The following is a 17,823-nucleotide window of genomic DNA, read 5'->3' as shown; positions in this document are numbered from 1 at the left end:
TCTTCCAGGCTAAGCTGACCCTCTGGAGGCCCCTGGGGCCCCTTCTGCGAGTGGACCTCTGTTGCAGCCACATCGCAGGTCTTCAAAGAGGTTATATGCAAGCAGAAGCCAGCCTGGTCGGGCTCCCGAGTGCACTCTCCGTGGTCCCTACTCCAGTTGGCTCGGCCCCGTCACCTAGAAAGGTATCGAGAGGGCAGCTTGGAGGAGACACCACAAAAGTCCCGCTAAGCCTTCTTCAGAGAGATATTTGTTCCTTGTTTTATATAAACCTATTTGATGGCAGCCACTGGTGTGACCCCCTCTACCACAAGGACAGTCTGTTCCAAGCTGGCTGACCGTCTCCACCTGGATAAAAAAGCAGGCAACTTTTTAGAGGCAGCTTGTCTTACCCCCCAAAAGGCAATATACATAATTGAAGTTTGGATCAAATAAACATCCTCTTTATATGTGCAGAAGAGAGCTTTTTCTTAAATTTAACGATGAGATTTAGACAACTTTCATTCCCTCTGTGCTTTTTTCTATTTTCTCAATTTTCCCATCAATATGTGTTCCTTATATGGTGGGGAAAAAAGTAATTACACAATTAGATATACTGTAAAAATATTAAATGAGTAAATTAAAAAGAGCAAAATTGCAGCAGCCAAGAAAGGAGGATATACTCAAAATAAATGCTCCCAACAGCCTCATTCCTGTTATATCAGATCCTGTAATGAGCTGGTGATCACCTCTAGGCCGATGAAAGGAAGGAGGGAAGGAGGGAGGGAAGGAGGGAGGGTGGAAGGTAGAGAAAGGCAGACGGATCACACTCATTCGACGATGATTTACTACGAAACACAGAAACACTAACCAACTTAACAGCAAGAACCTTCTCAAGCTATCTGCCAAACACATCGATCTAGTGGGAGCCACTGAATTATTCATTCCAACCGAACGCTGCAAGCTCCATGCCTCATTTTTAGAAAACAGGCCCCTCCTGAAGCAGCTGATGGACTCACGGTATTCTTCCTTCCTTCGAGAACTGCTCCCTGAACTCAGGGTTGAGCCTTTAACAGCCTTGCCTGAAGCCCATGAACCTGTGCACACACCCCGCCATCCCACCAGACACACCACGACTACCATCACCACGGCCACCTCTGAGCGGTAGCATTTAAGTTTTCTCCAGGGCAGAGTGGAATTTTTAACTAAGAGACCCAGAGACTGGGACTCATGGAAACAGTTAGATTAATAGAAGCACTTAAGGAAGTTCATACATTCTCGGAACTAAGCTTTCCCCTAAGGTTTGATACCTGCTGTGCCCAAAACCTGATTCTTCTTCCTTGGACTAAGTGAAATGCCCTATTATCTACCCAGTATATTTTATTTTCACTTAAGCTGGCCAGATCAGTTTCTATTTCTCACATCAAAGGACTCAGCCAGTTTTACAGTATAATGTGTTCTTAACTCCATGGTTAGAAAACTCCGAAAACAGCGGTTTTCAAAGTGAAGTGTGTCAGGAACAAAGGGAAATCTTAAAGACCCACGTGCCTCCCTGCCTACTAAGTGTCCAGTTCCACTGACGCTAACGGGAGTGAGCGTGCAGGCCCCGATAAAAAGCGGAGAACCACTGATGTAGTTTTTAAAGTAGCTTTAAAGTAATATTAACAGGGAGATAAATGTCTCTGCAGAAGATGACGCACAATGACTAATCAAAGGAGTCACTTCAGTGTCTATTCAGCCTCAGTTTTGTCCTTTCTTCCAAAGCACAAAATCCCTTCTGCAGCAAAAGGTGTTTTCATGCTGTTTTCCTTTTGCCCCTGAGCTCTAATTTTTCTTCCTCATCGTTTTTCCTCAGCCAGAATGTCTTCTGTCTCAGCGCAGAAAGAATTCCGGGAGAGGCAGAGTGAGAGGGAAAGAAGAGTTTGTTAGTACAGGACGCTTGTGAGAGATACAAGCCCACAGGCAAGGGAGTGCCGTCCTGAGAACTCGGCGGGCTACATTTTTATAAGCAAAGGAAAAGTGGGGAGGGGGGAAAAGACCACCTGCTTTTTCATTCTTCAAGTCTTCCACTATTAACTCCTCCTACATGGTGGGCGGGGGAGTTTTTGACCCCATATGGCCCAACTGGGATTGTCATGGCGCTATGGAAATGAGCAAAACGGCGGTCCTGTTACACATACTATGATATTGTAAATTATTTCAGGTTTTGGTATAATGTCACCTTTCCCCGATATCTCTGCTCTTAGTGCATGCAGACATGTAAGCCCCTTCTCAAGGATCATCAACTTGCCGACTTCACTGGGCAGGATGTGGGTCTCATGCCACCATCGTTTCATTGTTTGGGGGCATGTCTCGTGCTTCTGCTGCTTGGTTCTGTTGTTAAGCAAACCTACTTTCTTGAGTGATCGTTAACTTACAGGGTCTCCCATACTTTTTTATTTATGATCCCCTAGTGGGATTAACTATTTAATTACCTACTTTGACTCCCTACTCTGTCCCTGTCAGAATGACCAAAAGAATAAATACACATAATGCTGAAAATGGTGCCTGGAACATGGCAAGTAATTACACATGTTGATCACTACTGTCTATAAAAGTAGTATAACTAATATCCTCAAGGGATATCATACTCATGAAACAAGGACAAAGCAATTCAGAGAAAGCTACTAGAGAATTTGGAAATGGAACAGACAGATAGAAATAAAATTCTTGCTAGCTGGGGTGAGTGCCAAATCAGTGAGTTAGAATGGACTGAGTCAAGGTAATTCCCCCAGAATCAATGGCCAGAGGACAGAGGGAAGAAAATGCTGACCAGGAAGCATGCACTCTGTTATGAAGTATACAGACGAATCAGTGCTATGACTCACCTGAACAAACCGATGTTTTTTATATTCATAAGCTCCAGTCTAATCATGTGAAAAATGTTAAATTTCAATAACCTTGAACTTCCATCTACTCAAATTATTAAAACAAAACATCTTCAAGAAAGTAAACACCTGGTTTGGGTGTTTGAAAACTAAAATGAAACATTCTTAACATTGATTCTTCATTAACTTTTAGTTTAATGTTCACCTAACCAGTAACTTCAAAGCTGTAGACAGGTTTTTATAAACTGACAACAATGAACCTATTTGCCCACCTGGGCACCCACAACCCACGGAGTTTAAGCAGGTGCAATTTGAAAAGGGCTGTGGGGAATAAATCAGGCGAGGTTGGCTCTGCATCATGATGTGAAGCACTAACTACTGTAAAAGGCTCCTTGCAAACCACAGGTGCTGAGGGAAATATTGTGCTGCTTCTTCAAGTGCTGAGACCACAGTGTCTCTGCGAATTAATGTTTGTCCTTTGGGAGAAGACGGAAGGAAAATGAAAAGAGGGAAGCCCGCACCTCCCACTGGTGGGGTGATCATAAAGTCCCCTCTGCTCCCCCCGCCCCACACTGCTTTGCAGGGTAGGGAGGGGGGATTTGGGATGGAGGAAGGATATGGGAAGGCAGTGCTTTCTATACTGAAGACCTCTGCCGAAGATAAAGAGACCGTGTCTGAGCTGAAACCAAGCCCTATGGGCAGGGCACTGAGGTTTCCTGAAAGAAAGGTGGAAATCCACCCCGCAGAGGTGACATGAAAGTGGCTCTTCTGACTCCAGTGCACAGCTGAAAGCGGGGCTGCAAAGTTAGGAACGAGGCACGGCCAGCAAGGGGACATCTGTAAAAAGTTTAACTCGTCCTGTGCCTTTTCCTGGACCAAAAGAAAACCCATATTTAGCATAAAGCTCTAAATTTCCTCTTTCTACACTATAATTCCCCTGAATTATCCCAAACGTTATAGCCTTATGTGGTGAGATTCAAAAGGACAAAAGCAAAAGGCAGTGAAGGATGCTTGGCCTGCCCCGCATTTAACATTGGCTGTTAAGTGGGAAGAGAATCATACAGTCAACATCCAGGAGGAGTTTACTCACAAGTAACAGAGTTCACACAAGCCCAGGGCATTGTAAATAGAGACGACCAGACAACCGTAAAAAAGCAGCTTTTTGAGTAGACAACACATGTAGGACCTCTTTTGCAACGTATATTAGAAGATGACCCTTGAAAGCACAAGTTCACAACTTAAGAGCAATAAAACTTCTAATGGCATAGTTTTAACAAATTGTACTTTTTGGAAAACTTACAATACTTGACACAGTTCCAAAGTCTTACCAAGGCAGTATCTTTAAAACTCTTAAACAAAGCCAATTCTTAACTGCTCGAGAACTATGACAAAGACATAGAAATATGGGTACAAAATTATTTTTAAGAATATTTAAAGTGTCTTTCCATTGCTCCACAGCGTATCTGGGGAATGTGTTAAGTTTGTTATAGAGCTTTAAATAATAATTAGTTTTATGCACCTAGTATCACTAAAGGTTTAATTAAATATTTAACTTTCTGCTGGAGGAAGGAGGGAACGAAAAGTGCTCACTGAACTGAGAAAGCACCTTGAGACCGAAAAACAAAACGAGGCAGGCAGCTGCACGCAATCAATGGATCCGTTTATTACAGGGTAACTTACTCACAGGGTGGGCTCCGGATCGGGGAAAAATGACCTGCAGCTGCACTCCCCTCCCCACCGGCGGGGGCCACTGGGACGACTTTAGAGTTAACCTAGCGTATGGAGGCAGGTGCTTGGAAACGGGACGTGTACTTCTAAGTCAAAATTCATGACTGGGTACCTAGTCTCGTGGGCACCGGGAATATACATCACCGTTGTTTGGGGACTGACAGAGCATGGAGGCCACCTGATCCTAACGATTATTAAAACAGTTTCTATTAACTGCAAAGCTTTGACAACAGAGAAGTGACTTACTGCACAGTTCAGTCCTGGGTAGGGTGGGTGAAAGGCCAGGATAAACTGTAAGAGCCCAGGATGGCGTCAGTAATGCTAACAGCCATATATCCATACTTTTCCTAGATAAAAATAATTCACATTAAATCTAATAAGTTGCAAGAAAACGGAAAGCCCACTAAAGCCCATCTTCCTTTTCTAATGCATTAATAGTTGACTTAAAGACTGAATTTACATAACCCAAAATTCAGTATCAGAAATTCACTACTGTATTAAAGAAACATTGATTACTATATGTGCTACGAAATATATTTCACCTTTGTCAAAGCAGTAAAAATGTGCATGACCTTTAGAAATAACTGTCAGAAAAAATTATCTAGAATGTATTAATTTTAGTTCTGAGAGGAACAAATTAAGATTATATCCTATAAAAAAGGAATTGAGCCATCCGAATGTTCACAGCCATCCTGGCAAAAGATGTGGTCAGTCAGTCACCTTAGCAAGTTTGAAAAGATTCCTGGAAACGATCTAAGCTGAAAGTATCCCCAACAGACGACTATTAGAGGTGACTTCTCATCCACCCAAGCAGAGCTGATTATTACTCCCTTGTTCCAATAAATAAACTGTAATTGCGGTTACCATACTGTGTCATCATGATTTGTTTACATCTTAATCTTGAACTTGACCATGAAATCCGTGACAAAAAGACGGCCTTCTTTGCTTCTCTACCACCCATGGTAATACTAAAACCAGTATCATCTTACCGCAAGTTCCTTTATCCAGATTTGCTGAGAGTCTATAGATCAAAGGTCTGTAACGGAGCCCGAGGGGGTTAAATCCAGCCCACAGGCTGTTTTGTACAGCCCAGTAGTTAGGAATGGTTTTCACATTTTTAAATGGGGGAAAAAAATCAAAGAATAACAGTATTTTGTGACATGTAAAAATTATAGGAAACTCAAATCTCGAGTCTAGAAATAAAGTGTTATTGGAGCAGAGCCATGCTCAGCTGTTTCTGTGCCGCCTGTGACTGCTTTGTGCTACAACGGCAGAGTTCAGTAATCAAGACAGAGACCATGTGGTCCACAAAATCTAAAACATTTACTGTGTGGCTCTTCACAGAAAAAGCTTGCTGACCACCCTTACAGACAAAAGGAGGAAGAAAGAAGAAAAGCGGCATAGTCATTAAACATTTACTGAGGGATTTATGCACCAAACTTTTTAAAAAAAATACAAAACGGAGTTAGACACTGTCACTGACTTTGCAGATAGATAAAATTTAATATAATGTGGTAAGTGCAACTGGGGGAAAGAGTCTGGGAAAGAGTGGAATGCAAATTCCAGGCAGGGAAAAAGAATGGAAGAACTAGACTCCCCAAAGGGGCTTGACTTGTGTAAAGAACAGGGAAACCTGCAATGAGGCAGAGGCTCGGGCAAAGTGAATTGGGGCAAAAAGGGCAGGTGTACCCTCTAGATGACACTATTAGGACAGGCCCTGGAAACAGGTTGTCAAATACCTTATATGCAAAATTAGACTAGACATCTTTATTTTGTGTACCCATACTTCCTTGACTGCACTTTTCATACCTAAGAATAATTGTTTAATTGCCTGGCAATCCCATATTTCACTAGTCCTTTCACTTTCCTAATCCCCAAAGCTTCCACCCACAGCATCGCCCTCAAATGATGACCTTGATCCCCACTTCACTGAGAAACTGAAGCCATCAGGAGAAATTTCCGAAACGTTCCACTACCCCTTCTATCCACCTACCTACAGCCGCATCAGAGGTAATGTTATACATTTCAACAAGGTGCCATTTCGGCCTAAACTGAAGATTTTGTTTCCACTAGAACTCTGAGAGATAAAAGCTAAATGGAATCTGGTATCAATGAGACCTTTAATTTAAGATTTATTTTTTAGAAGAAGAGGTTAAGAACATCTTTGGCAGATGACTTGAAAGAAGTTCCTGCCCAGCTACACACATCACTGGCTTCTCAACTAATAAAACAAAAGCACTGTCGGGACTTCCCTGGTGGCACAGTGGTTAAGAATCCACCTCCCAATGCAGGGGATGCGGGTTTAATCCCTGGTCAGGGAACTAGATCCCACATGCACGCCACAACTAGAGTTCGCATGTCACAACTAAGGAGCATGTGTGCCCCAACTAAAGGAGCTGGTGAGCTGCAACTAAGGAGCCCGCCTACCTCAACTAAGACCTGGCACAACCAGAAATAAATTAAAAAAAAAAAAGGCACTATTAAAATCAAGCCTTTTACAGGAATTCCATGGTGGTCCAGTGGTTAGGACTCGGCACTCTCACTGCTGAGGGCCAGGTTCAATCCCTGGTCGGGGAACTAAGATCTCACCAGCAGCGAAGCACAGTCCAAAAAAGAAACCAAGCCTTTTAACTTAACAGGGAATAAATTATAAATGTTCTCTTCTTCTCTAGTGTTCTAAAATTTACTGAAGGTAGTATAATAATAAAAGAAAATAATAATTGTCAATATGATTTAACCTAAATTTTATGACAGTATTTCTTGCTGAATGGGAAAATAATGCAATGGTACCCACATGACAAGTTATCCAATACCTTTTCTTATATATAACAGGTTCCTAAAAACTTGTGCTTACAACTATTCTAGGACGATTAATTCACACACTAGCAAAGATTCCAATTTATGAGAATACTACAAAATTCTTTTATGCAATCATCTCCTCAAGCTCAAGGGCAGAGATTACAAATCGTATTCATCTTGGCATTCTTGGCACATAGCTTAGCATCTAGAATATAAAAGACACTCAGATAAACCTGTAATGTATTAATAATGTATTAATGTATTAATAAACTTGCTTTGACCCTGAATGCAAGATTTCCCTATACTGAATCCTGTTTGAAGGAAAATACACTTAAACAGCACATATTCCAGGATTAATGCCTTACTAGTTAGCTTTTAACCCAAATACCCCCAAGAGCCCTAACTGCCCTAATAATGTTCTCTTGTACGGAGTCTTCCCTAAAAATATGTAACATCGCTCTCTGGATAGAAGCAAAATATAGGGCATCAAGGACGAGAATTTAGAGTCTGGCATCCCTGGGTTGGAAGCTCAGCCCTTTTGGCTAGTTGGGACCGAAATAAGTGACTTAACTTTTTTGAGAAGCGTTTTCCACATCTGCCCAATAGAATAAGACCCCTCCGACCTCCAAAGGATGCTGGCAAGACTGAACGAGATAATACTGAACCTGCCTCACGGCTGGGAGTCCAACATACACTCCTTTTCTCCCCTTCCGTTCCTGCACAACGTCCTCGATGGAAAGTAAACGTGACTGCCTTTATTCTTTCAGACTTATTTAGAAACGTCTGTCCAAGCCTTGGGAGCCCAGGAGCAACCCTCCTGCAGCTATTAGCGCCGGCAGCCTCCCGAGCTTTCGCGTCTGCCGTAGTATCAATACTTCCACGCCTGGCGCCTTGCGTTTCGGGAACCAGGGCACTTCCCCCAAAACCGTGCCCCAAGCTCTGCGCATCTCTCCCGAACTCCTCCTAGCGCAGAGCGAGGAGCAGCCCGAAGCTCCCCAGGGAACCCGCGCTCGCGGCCGGGTGTTCAGAGGGAATTTCCTTCCCAACATCTCCGCCCTCCGCAACGGCGCCCTGAGGATGGAGACCACCCCGGCCAGCCCAAGGCAGGGGTCCCGCGGCGACCCCGGCATCCGCACCCCGACACCCCGGGGGGCGAACAGCATCCTCCTCCACAGGACACGCCGCAACCGCGCTCTCCCCGACCTCGGGGACCCTTCTGCCCCCCAGCTGCCGGCTCGGCCCCCTCCGAGCCCCGCTGCACTCCAAGCCCCAGACCCCCCGGCCGCACCCACCGCCCCTCCCCCGCCGGCCGCCCCTCCTCGACCCCTCACCCCCTCCCAGGGGTGACAGCCACCCCGGCGGGCCTCACACCCCGCAGCCCTGGGCGACCGCGTCACCTCAGGGCCGGGCCGAGCGCCGACCGGCCGGGACACGCGGAGTCCGCGGGGACCTCAGCTCGGAACAGTGTCCGAGAGGGCGGCCGCGCGCGCGCGCCCCCGACGCTGCAGGACGGGGAGGGCAGGGGCGGAGAGGGGAGGGCGCGGTGCCGGAAGCCGCGCTCCGCCCCGCGCAGGACGCACCTGAGGGCGGGGCACCCCGAGGACGCAGCCAGCAGACGGGCGCGCTCCCGCCGCTCGGCCCGGCGCATCCCGGCGCAGGCGCGGAGAGCGACCCTGGGGGCGGGGCCTCGAGGGGCGGGGCCTCGAGGGCGGGGCTGCGAGGGGCGGGGCGAGCGGGCGCTCCAAGGCCCGGGAGCCCTGGGTCCACCTGGACGCCCGTCTCTGCAGCGCGGCCTCGTGGCTCAGTCCCCGGGGCCCCCGGCGCCTCAGATCTGCCTCCTTCGTGGAGACCTCGCCCAGCTCCCCCCGGGACACTGGCAGAAACAACGGGCTTGAAGTCAGGGACTCCGATTTGAGTCCAAAGTCTGCAGTATCCTGGCGTGTGACCTTGGTCCGCCGCCCCATCCTCATCTGCCTCCTGCGTCATACCCACTAAGAATCCTTTCTTCTCTGCCTCTCGGCTTTTAAGCGGTCCCCTCCCAGGTCTGCATTCCGCAGCCCCTTCTGCTTCCCGCCGCCCTGTGTGGGGTGCAGTGTCTTCGTGCCATCAGACCCTGACCTAGGACATGTGGACATTAAAAGATGCTTCAGATTCCGAAGTGTCCTCCTGAGAGTCTGGGATGTGGCAGATCCTGAATCTTCCAAATGGCCTGAGACATACCGCATCTGTGGGAGATTCTATACCGCACTTATATTTGCTAAAAATGTAAACTGGTGTTTGCCCAAATTGCCCAAATTGACCTAAATGGTGGTCAGAGTTATTGCAAAGGAAGAAAAGCTCACAACAGATTTTTACTCTCCAGATTTCTGTATGGTCACATTTCTTTGCACAGTTTTTTTACTTTTGGGGCATTTAACTATTTTAAGATCTTAAAAATTCCGTTGATCCTGTATACATTGTGTTTTGTTGTTGTTTTTTTACTTATCGTAGTTTTTCTGCTCCTTAAATTTAAACCAAATCTCTCCAACAGTCACTCTAAGTTCTACCAAAATAAACAAAAAACAAGGAAATGTGTTATTTCTCCTACTGAATATGGATTAAACAGGAAATTCAAAGAGCTTTAGCGGAATCCATTATGATTAAAAATCTGGCAGTGAGAGGGGAAGGGAGACAGAATGTTCCAGGAATTACATCAGAAAACTGAAGAAGGCAAGTAGTGAAAACTATACATGATGTATTCTTTTCTCTTTTGGAATATCTAAGACATTTTAGTTACAAGTTCAGAAGAATGCATTATTAATGGCCTAGGATTCGTGGGCATGTAAATAAATGGAGGTCAAAAATAAATCTACTTGAGAAAATGTGTTACCGAAATATACATTCACCCCAATTCTCCGATTGTACTTCTCACTAGTTGCCTCAACTGCTTTAACTTCAGAAGTCTATGCATCATTTCTACCACTATTCTAGACATTTGTTTCCTGAGTTTCTTATCCTTGCAATGTTCTCTGTCATTCAGCCTGCCTATACTTCTGCTCTTGCTTCAGTATAACATGACCAAAACCAAAAAAAAAAACCTCATCACCCCAGACAAAATGATCTCACTTTCCTCTCAACTGCACACATGCTACCATCTTGTTCACGTGGTTTTACTTATATACTCTCTTCAATCATATTGTAAGTAGTCTGAGATTAAGAGCTTTTTCTTATACCAATTTAAACTTCCAGGTCTTGTGCATCATAATGGTGTACAGTAAATGCTGTGGATAACACTGCTGATGAGAAAACACATGTACAACAGTATGTAAACACTGTCATTATTATCCCCCCAAAAGGTCACCACGCACTGAACAAAATCTACCTAATAAAAGAAAGATATTAAATTCTTCTTATGGGTGGATGACAAAGTTATGAAAATATGGTTTGTGGAATCCTAAAACAGAGAGAATGCTAAATAAGACCTTTTTAATAAAAAGACTGCTGCAAAGGGATGAACTGGCCATGACATGTTTTACTGTATCTTTGAGCCAGCTACTTAGCAGACTGCATGTACCTTGTGAACAATTTAGCCACATAATCTCGATCTAAATTTCCATAGTTACCAGGTCCTGGTACTAAATAAGCAGCTGCAGCAAAGATGTTCCTTTCCAAGCTTCTGTATCTAGGAAAAAGCAAACGAGCTATACTGCTTGGTTGTCATGGTGGCAACCCAAATCCCCATATCCAATTAATAGAGTTCTAGACAAATAAATCACATGGGAATACACAGACCGTAGAGGTCGTAGATTGAGATGTAACAAGTTGCCTAGTTGAACAAAATAAACGAGGACACACCAGAATTTTCACAGTATTTAACATAGAAAAAGAGAATTTTTCTTGCTTGCTACTCTAAACGCCAACCTACATCCTAACCTCCTGCTGGCAAACAATGGATTCTATTTGTGTTGCTTTTTTACTTCCTAGAGACCAAAGCCTTACTTCATGGCTTTCTGATGCTATTTTATCCAAAATTGAGAGCAAAATTGCTAAGTTGTTAGGGCATGGTTTTTCTGCAGCCAAATTAGTACATTCTTTTGCATGATTATCAATACACTGAAAACTACATAAACCATTTTAAAATCTATAACTATTAAACACTATTTATTATTGTTTTTAAGCATTTACCATTTCTACAAGCTAAAAAAGTGTGCCAAGAGAGTGATGTGCTTTCTAAATTTAGTGTGTAAATGAGGTATAACTTCAAAGAAGTTCAGATTGGTACCTTTTTCTAGAATAAGGCAGGACAAATCAAGAAACACAGCCTTGACTGACAAGGCTGAAAGAGAATCTCATGTCTTTAACAATAGATTTCCAAACTACCATCTCAAATGTGGCTGAGATTGTTAATAAATGGCTTAGGGAAATGATTAACAATTGGTGGAAGGTTGGAGAAGGGAATGACTTCCAAAGGTACTTTTAGTTTGTTGGGTGTTTAGTACTGCTACTACTACTAATTATTACTACTGTTTTCATTACCCTAAAAAGAACTTCAAGTATTATATTCTTTCTTTGTGTTTCCCCAAATGGAAAAATTACTCAAGGAGATTAATATTTGAAGAATGTCTAGCCAAATTTGATACTTAAAAACTCAACCAACCAACAAATGTCTATGGAGTTCCTAGTAGTCTTGCTCAGCAAGAAGCCCCACTGTTCAGGGGAACCAAAAAAAGGTCAAGAAATCAACAATTATTCTAAGACCGCAAAATAATAATTAAAGAGCATCTAATGGAAGATAATACCCGTTCCACTGTTAAACTATGTGCTGCAAACTATAAAGTACCACAGAGAATTCATTGAGGTCTAGAGTTACCAGGTACCTTCAAGAGGGAAAGACAGGGAGGAGGATGCTTTAACCAGAGTGGAGAATGTATCAGAGAGCACAGAGAAACAAGCCTGCATGGCTTTTTATAAACACAGGATTATCAATTTACCTAAAAGAATAATAGATAGGCTAAAAAAGAGACGACCTAATCTGTGCGTCCTTTCCTTCTTCACTAAGGAACACGAACTTGAAAGTAGTAAAGGCAAAACAACATAGGAAGAGAGCTGAAACTCGAGATGGCTGAGGAGACTGTACACAAACACCTATCTGTTTCAAATAAGTTCATGTTTCTGGGCACAAACGACATCCCACAGCTGTTTATAGGTAATCTAAGACCTACTGCATTGCTGGTAAGTTCAGAGAAACTGTAAAAAATGAAAAAGGTAATAGATCACCTGCTTTAAAAAAAAAAAAAGGTTTAAAAGACACTGAAAACTTTAGAACAGGAAAGTAAAACTCCAGAGTCCATCATTCAATATATTTTATGAACGTTTATAAGAGAGGTTGCTGGTCACTAAGAACCAGAATCACTAAACTAAGGATGTCATGCTATATACTATACTTCTTTTTTAATCTTTGAATTAAAAATGGGAATTATATAGTCACGATAGAAATTAATTTCAGCAAAGCATTTAATCTGGCCCTTTATGATGTTTGTGGATGAGACTTGACATAATAATAATCAGGTAAACTCAAAGCTGGGTAACTGTAGCCAAATTTTTGTTGATAATCTTTCATAAGTAACATCGGTTAGGATACAGAAATCATTTTCTGGTCAAATCAGAGTATGAAACAAAACCTACATAGCATAGGAAATGTGACTGAAGATAGAACCAGGAAACAAAATTCATTTTAACAATTTGAACTCTAAAACCTAAAAGATACAATTTAACAGACATATATAACAACCCCCACATTTGTTCAAGTTGGAAAGAAAACTGCAGAAATACAAAATAGGCTATAGGTCCTGGCGGTAGCCATGTAAACGGCACGCGGAGGGTGTAGTGTCTGCCCAGATCTATAGGAGTTACTAGGTCCACTCAGGCAGCTAGCTGATGGTCATACCTCTAATCCTTCCATCTGAAGACACTATGCCCACAATCACCTAGCCCTTGCTTTCCTTTGGGGATCCCTTTGCCAGGACTCCCCTTAGAATTCACTGTTCCTCTGGAATAGGCAGGATAATGCCACCGTGCACCCAAAGATATCCACACCCTGACCCCCGGAACCTGTGAACATGTTACTTTACACGGAAAAAGAGGATTACGTTTGCTAACCAGCTGGCCTTAAGACAGGGAGATTCTCCCGGATCATCCGGGTGGGCCCAGAGTAAGCCCAAGGGCCCTTAAAAGTAGAAGAGGAGGGCGAAGGGGTCGTCAGCAGGCTGTGCCCTGAGGTCTGCCCACCACTGCTGGCTGTGGAGTGGCAGGAAGGAATGGAAAAGGTCAGGACGCTGATTCTCCCCCAGAGCCTCCGGAAGGGATCGCAGCCTTTTGCCAACACCGTGGTTTTATCCCAGAGTGAACTTTGTGTTGGACTGCTGACCTACAAGGACTCTAAGCTAATACATTTGTATTGTTCTAAGTCACTAAGTTTGTGCAATTTGTTAGAGCAGCAATTAAAAAATAATATGCCCCTTACAAGTTAGTTTCATCCTCTGCAGGGTGGCCCTGTGATTACGTAGCATCCAAACGTCCTTTATTTTCTTCTCTCCCTCTAGGTAAGCAACATGGTGACAAAGAAGGGACGATGAATATTACTTAGTGTGGATTCAAAAACGTAATAACTGATGTAAGTCCGTAATATGGTTATAGCCTCTATAATCAGGAGTTTTCTCATTTGTAAAAAAGACTTTTGAGGGGGCTTCCCTGGTGGCGCAGTGGTTGAGAGTCTGCCTGCCGATGCAGGGGACGCGGGTTCGTGCCCCGGTCCGGGAAGATCCCACATGCTGCGGAGCGGCTGGGCCCGTGAGCCATGGCCGCTGAGCCTGCGCGTCCGGAGCCTGTGCTCCGCAACGGGAGAGGCCACAGCAGTGAGAGGCCCGTGTACCGCAAAATAAATAAAAATTTAAAAAAGACTTTTGAAATACCTGCCTCCTTTGACTCTCTGGGTGGCTTCAAGGAGTTTATGAGATGAGGTGGTGAAAGAATAAAAGTGCCAACTGTTAAACACACATGATGCGCTACACACTGGTCCATAGGCTTCATATGCAGCCTTTTGTTTAATCTCCACAGTAACACCATGAGCTATTTTCCCCTGTTTAAAAATATTTAGTGCTTAACTATTTTTAAAATACTTAAGTATTTACTATTTCAAGTAGTATCTTAAAAACTATTTTTCCCCCACCAAGGTAGAGAGTAGCTAAGGACTCTGAAAATGATAAAGCACCAGAGATTATAAGTAAATGGACTTCATGTGCAGAATCAACATACAATGAAGAAAAATGTTTTTCTTCTACTAGTAATTTTCCTGAAAATATTTTCTTTTTTCGTTTAAGCTTGACTGACACTAACTTTCAATATGTGTTCCTTGGACATTTCTATCACAGTTATTCTCTTCATTTATCTGTCCCTTAATTTTGTAAATAATATATGTGGGGTGCCTGTTAGATGGCAGGTACTACCCTAAGCATTACGGATAGAAAAGTAAACACCAATAGCATGGTACCAGCTGTTGAGGAGTTTAAACTGTAATGAGGTCTATAGACGAAAACGGGAAGTGACAGTGCAGTGTGGTCACGGCATCGTGGAGATGGCGGTCGCTAGGAGGACATTAAGTGATTCATCTAATCCAGACCTGAGAAGTCAAGGAACACTGTCCAGAGGAAGTCACATCTCAATTAAGATCTGAAGGCAAAGTAGGAGTTAGGCACGGGGAAGAAGAGAATATTCTGGTCGAATACCGTTACCTCCAGTATTTCAGCCTCTTCCTCATTTACGTGGACTTGCCTTTTCTTGACTCTCTCTAGAAACTCAACTAGGTCCTGCTTTAAGGTTCATTCCAAAATACAACTTGATGTTAAGTCCCTGATGTGAAATTTTCAAAGGTTTCATGTTTAAGAAGTCCTTGGTCTATAATCCATTTTTATCTGATCCAATATTCTCTTAAATAAATGACAAAAGTTGTTTGAGACAACTTGATTTCCCTGTCCAGTTAGAGTGTGGCCCACTTTTATTAGCTAATCATTATATAAACAACAAGTGAAAAATAAATGTTTTCTATATCGATTTTCATTCCGGTGCTTACATTCTTTGGCCACTAGATGGCGCTTGTGTGCCTGAGAGACAAAAATGCTGATTCAGTTTACCTCGGAAACTAGTGAAACTAAGCTATCAGGACATTGCGAAGAGGAAAACACTCAGACTAAATTTTAAGTGATCCTGGTTCTTGAGTTTATCCTTAAAATGTAAAACCAACATCTTCCTTTCCTTTTAGATAAATAGGACGGTAAGAAATTTTAAATTAAATTAAATTAGTGCCCATCTTGTCCCACCTCATCCTGACCCAAGCTTTATTTTCATTTCTTTTATTTTGACATTCTAATAATACTGTCTTCTAACAACCTAATCTGGCAACCGGCACTACTTGCTGTTCCTTATTTACGCCCTCCACTCTCCCATCTCCTTATCTAAACGGATGCTTTCCTCTCAACCTGGAAGACTCACTTCCTCTCTTCCAATACTTCCCCCTCCATTATTATTGATACTTTTAGAAATCCCACTCATTATTCAAGACACATTTCAACTAGCACCTCCCCCATGAAACTCTTCCGGTTACTACTGCAAGAAAATGCTTTCTTTCCATTCCCTTTTCCTTCTTTTAACGAGCTTACTATTTTGTTTAATAATAAATGTAGCATGCATTATTGCAAAGCGATATGCATCTCTCTAGCACGTAAAGATTTTCTGCCTTATGATTATTTATGAACATTTCTTCATCTCTGTACTGTATAATGTTTGCCTCTTGAGTGCAGAGACTATCTTAGTCATCTTTATGTTTCCTGAAGTATTTAGCACCATATTATTTATTGAGTTGATTTGAATAATATCCATACGTTGTTGCCCAAAACTCTAAGAATCAGAAGTGAGATGATGATTCTTCGTGATAGTCTCTTGAATAAATTGGATGAAGTTCGTTTAGCAAGACCTGTGGAACCAAATCGTCTTTCTACCTAGAAATGACGGTCGTGGCATGAGACTCCAAATTTATAGAAATGACAGGTACAGTGTAACTATGTTAAAATATAAAACTGATCTCAAAATAGAGAAAGCAAAAGCTTCAGATGGCAGAAATAAAGGTGAAATTCAAATCACAGTAGTAAGACCCAGGAACTGAGGTCTTAACCCAATGAAGATGCGGCCCTAGAGCCACTTAATGAGAAGCTGAACTGAAATACCTGTGCAAATTAGGACCCTGAAGAGATTTTCATTTTCTGAAGCCTCAGGAAGTTGCCAAGCTTATCCTCTGCTCAGCAGTCTCAGCTGAGTAGGGAAGGTAATGGTTCCCATGGAAATTCAAAGTCCTAGTCCGTGAGAGTGCAATTTTACATGTTGGGGGAAACTAAATGAGTATTGGTTGTAATAATAAGGCATTCTAACCAAGAAAATTAAAACATCCTAACATGAAAGAAGGAGAGGTTACAGTTGAAACATTTTGTGTTCCTAAATTATGGTTTTTCTGAGAGGAGGCTACCATCAATCATTGATTAATTTCGGACAGCATAAAATCAAGTATGCGTGTTAAAAATTTGTAATCACCTGTCATGTGTTTGCTGCAACATTTAAGAACATTCAGTTCTGTAATAGAAAATGAAAGAAAGAAACAATGAACAGATACACAGATATGTTGCTATAGGTAAAGAAAACAGACTATATTGATACTGAACATACAGACAGAAAGGGATGGGAGGACCAGGTTAGCACATTCATGGGACATACAAGACACCAAAAATTCGTGAGGATTTACTGTGGCCCCGTGCGCCCTCTGCTCAAGCCAGTCAGATAAAATACACGGACGCTCAGCAGGTTACCAGGGTTGAGCTACAACTCCAGCCAGGCACCCCAGTCCCTGAGTCTGGTAGAGAAAGTATGAGCTGGCTCCAGACACCTTCTATCTGCTCACCCTCAATGCTGGTCCTCACAGCACAACGTCAGAGGGGAAGGCTGGTGCAGAAAAATGGGGTCGGGACACACGAACGTTTGCCTCTACAGGATTCAGGTAACTTGGTCCTTCCGTCTCAATTGCAGCCTTTCCTAAGAACACGATTAACCTTACTCCCTCTCTTTTCCCTGGCCTCTTGCTATTGGCTTTACATAGGGTCAACAAACCGTGTGATTTCAGCATCTTCATTTGTTCTGTGAGCCTTTCCAAGTTAACCCCTTGGTAGTGGCCTTGGAAGCTACCATTGCATCACAATAATTCCCCACTGACATACCACTAAGAAGTAGAGATAAACATCTAACTCATAAATAAAGAAGGGAGGAAAAGGGAAAGAAAAAATCACTCAAACAGAAGGCAAGAAAGGACTAAAGGGAATTAAGAAATGATATTTATAAAATTAGATTCGGTTACCTTCTCCTCTGTTTCAAGAAT

General features: G+C 42.8%; 1 protein-coding gene across 1 annotated transcript in view; it reads right to left on the bottom strand.

Annotated features, from left to right (window-relative positions):
* ABCA5 (ATP binding cassette subfamily A member 5) overlaps positions 1-8,864 on the bottom strand; it is a 62,486-nt gene extending 53,622 nt beyond the window's left edge. Inside the window, exon 1 of the mRNA XM_060133519.1 lies at positions 8,768-8,864. The gene's annotated coding sequence lies outside the window, so the exon portion shown is untranslated. The remainder of the gene's footprint in view (positions 1-8,767) is intronic.
* Positions 8,865-17,823: the final 8,959 nt, after the last annotated feature.

Source organism: Lagenorhynchus albirostris, chromosome 20 (genome assembly GCF_949774975.1).
Source record: "Lagenorhynchus albirostris chromosome 20, mLagAlb1.1, whole genome shotgun sequence".
NCBI lineage: Eukaryota > Metazoa > Chordata > Mammalia > Artiodactyla > Delphinidae > Lagenorhynchus > Lagenorhynchus albirostris.
This window is presented reverse-complemented; position numbering and strand designations above follow the sequence as displayed.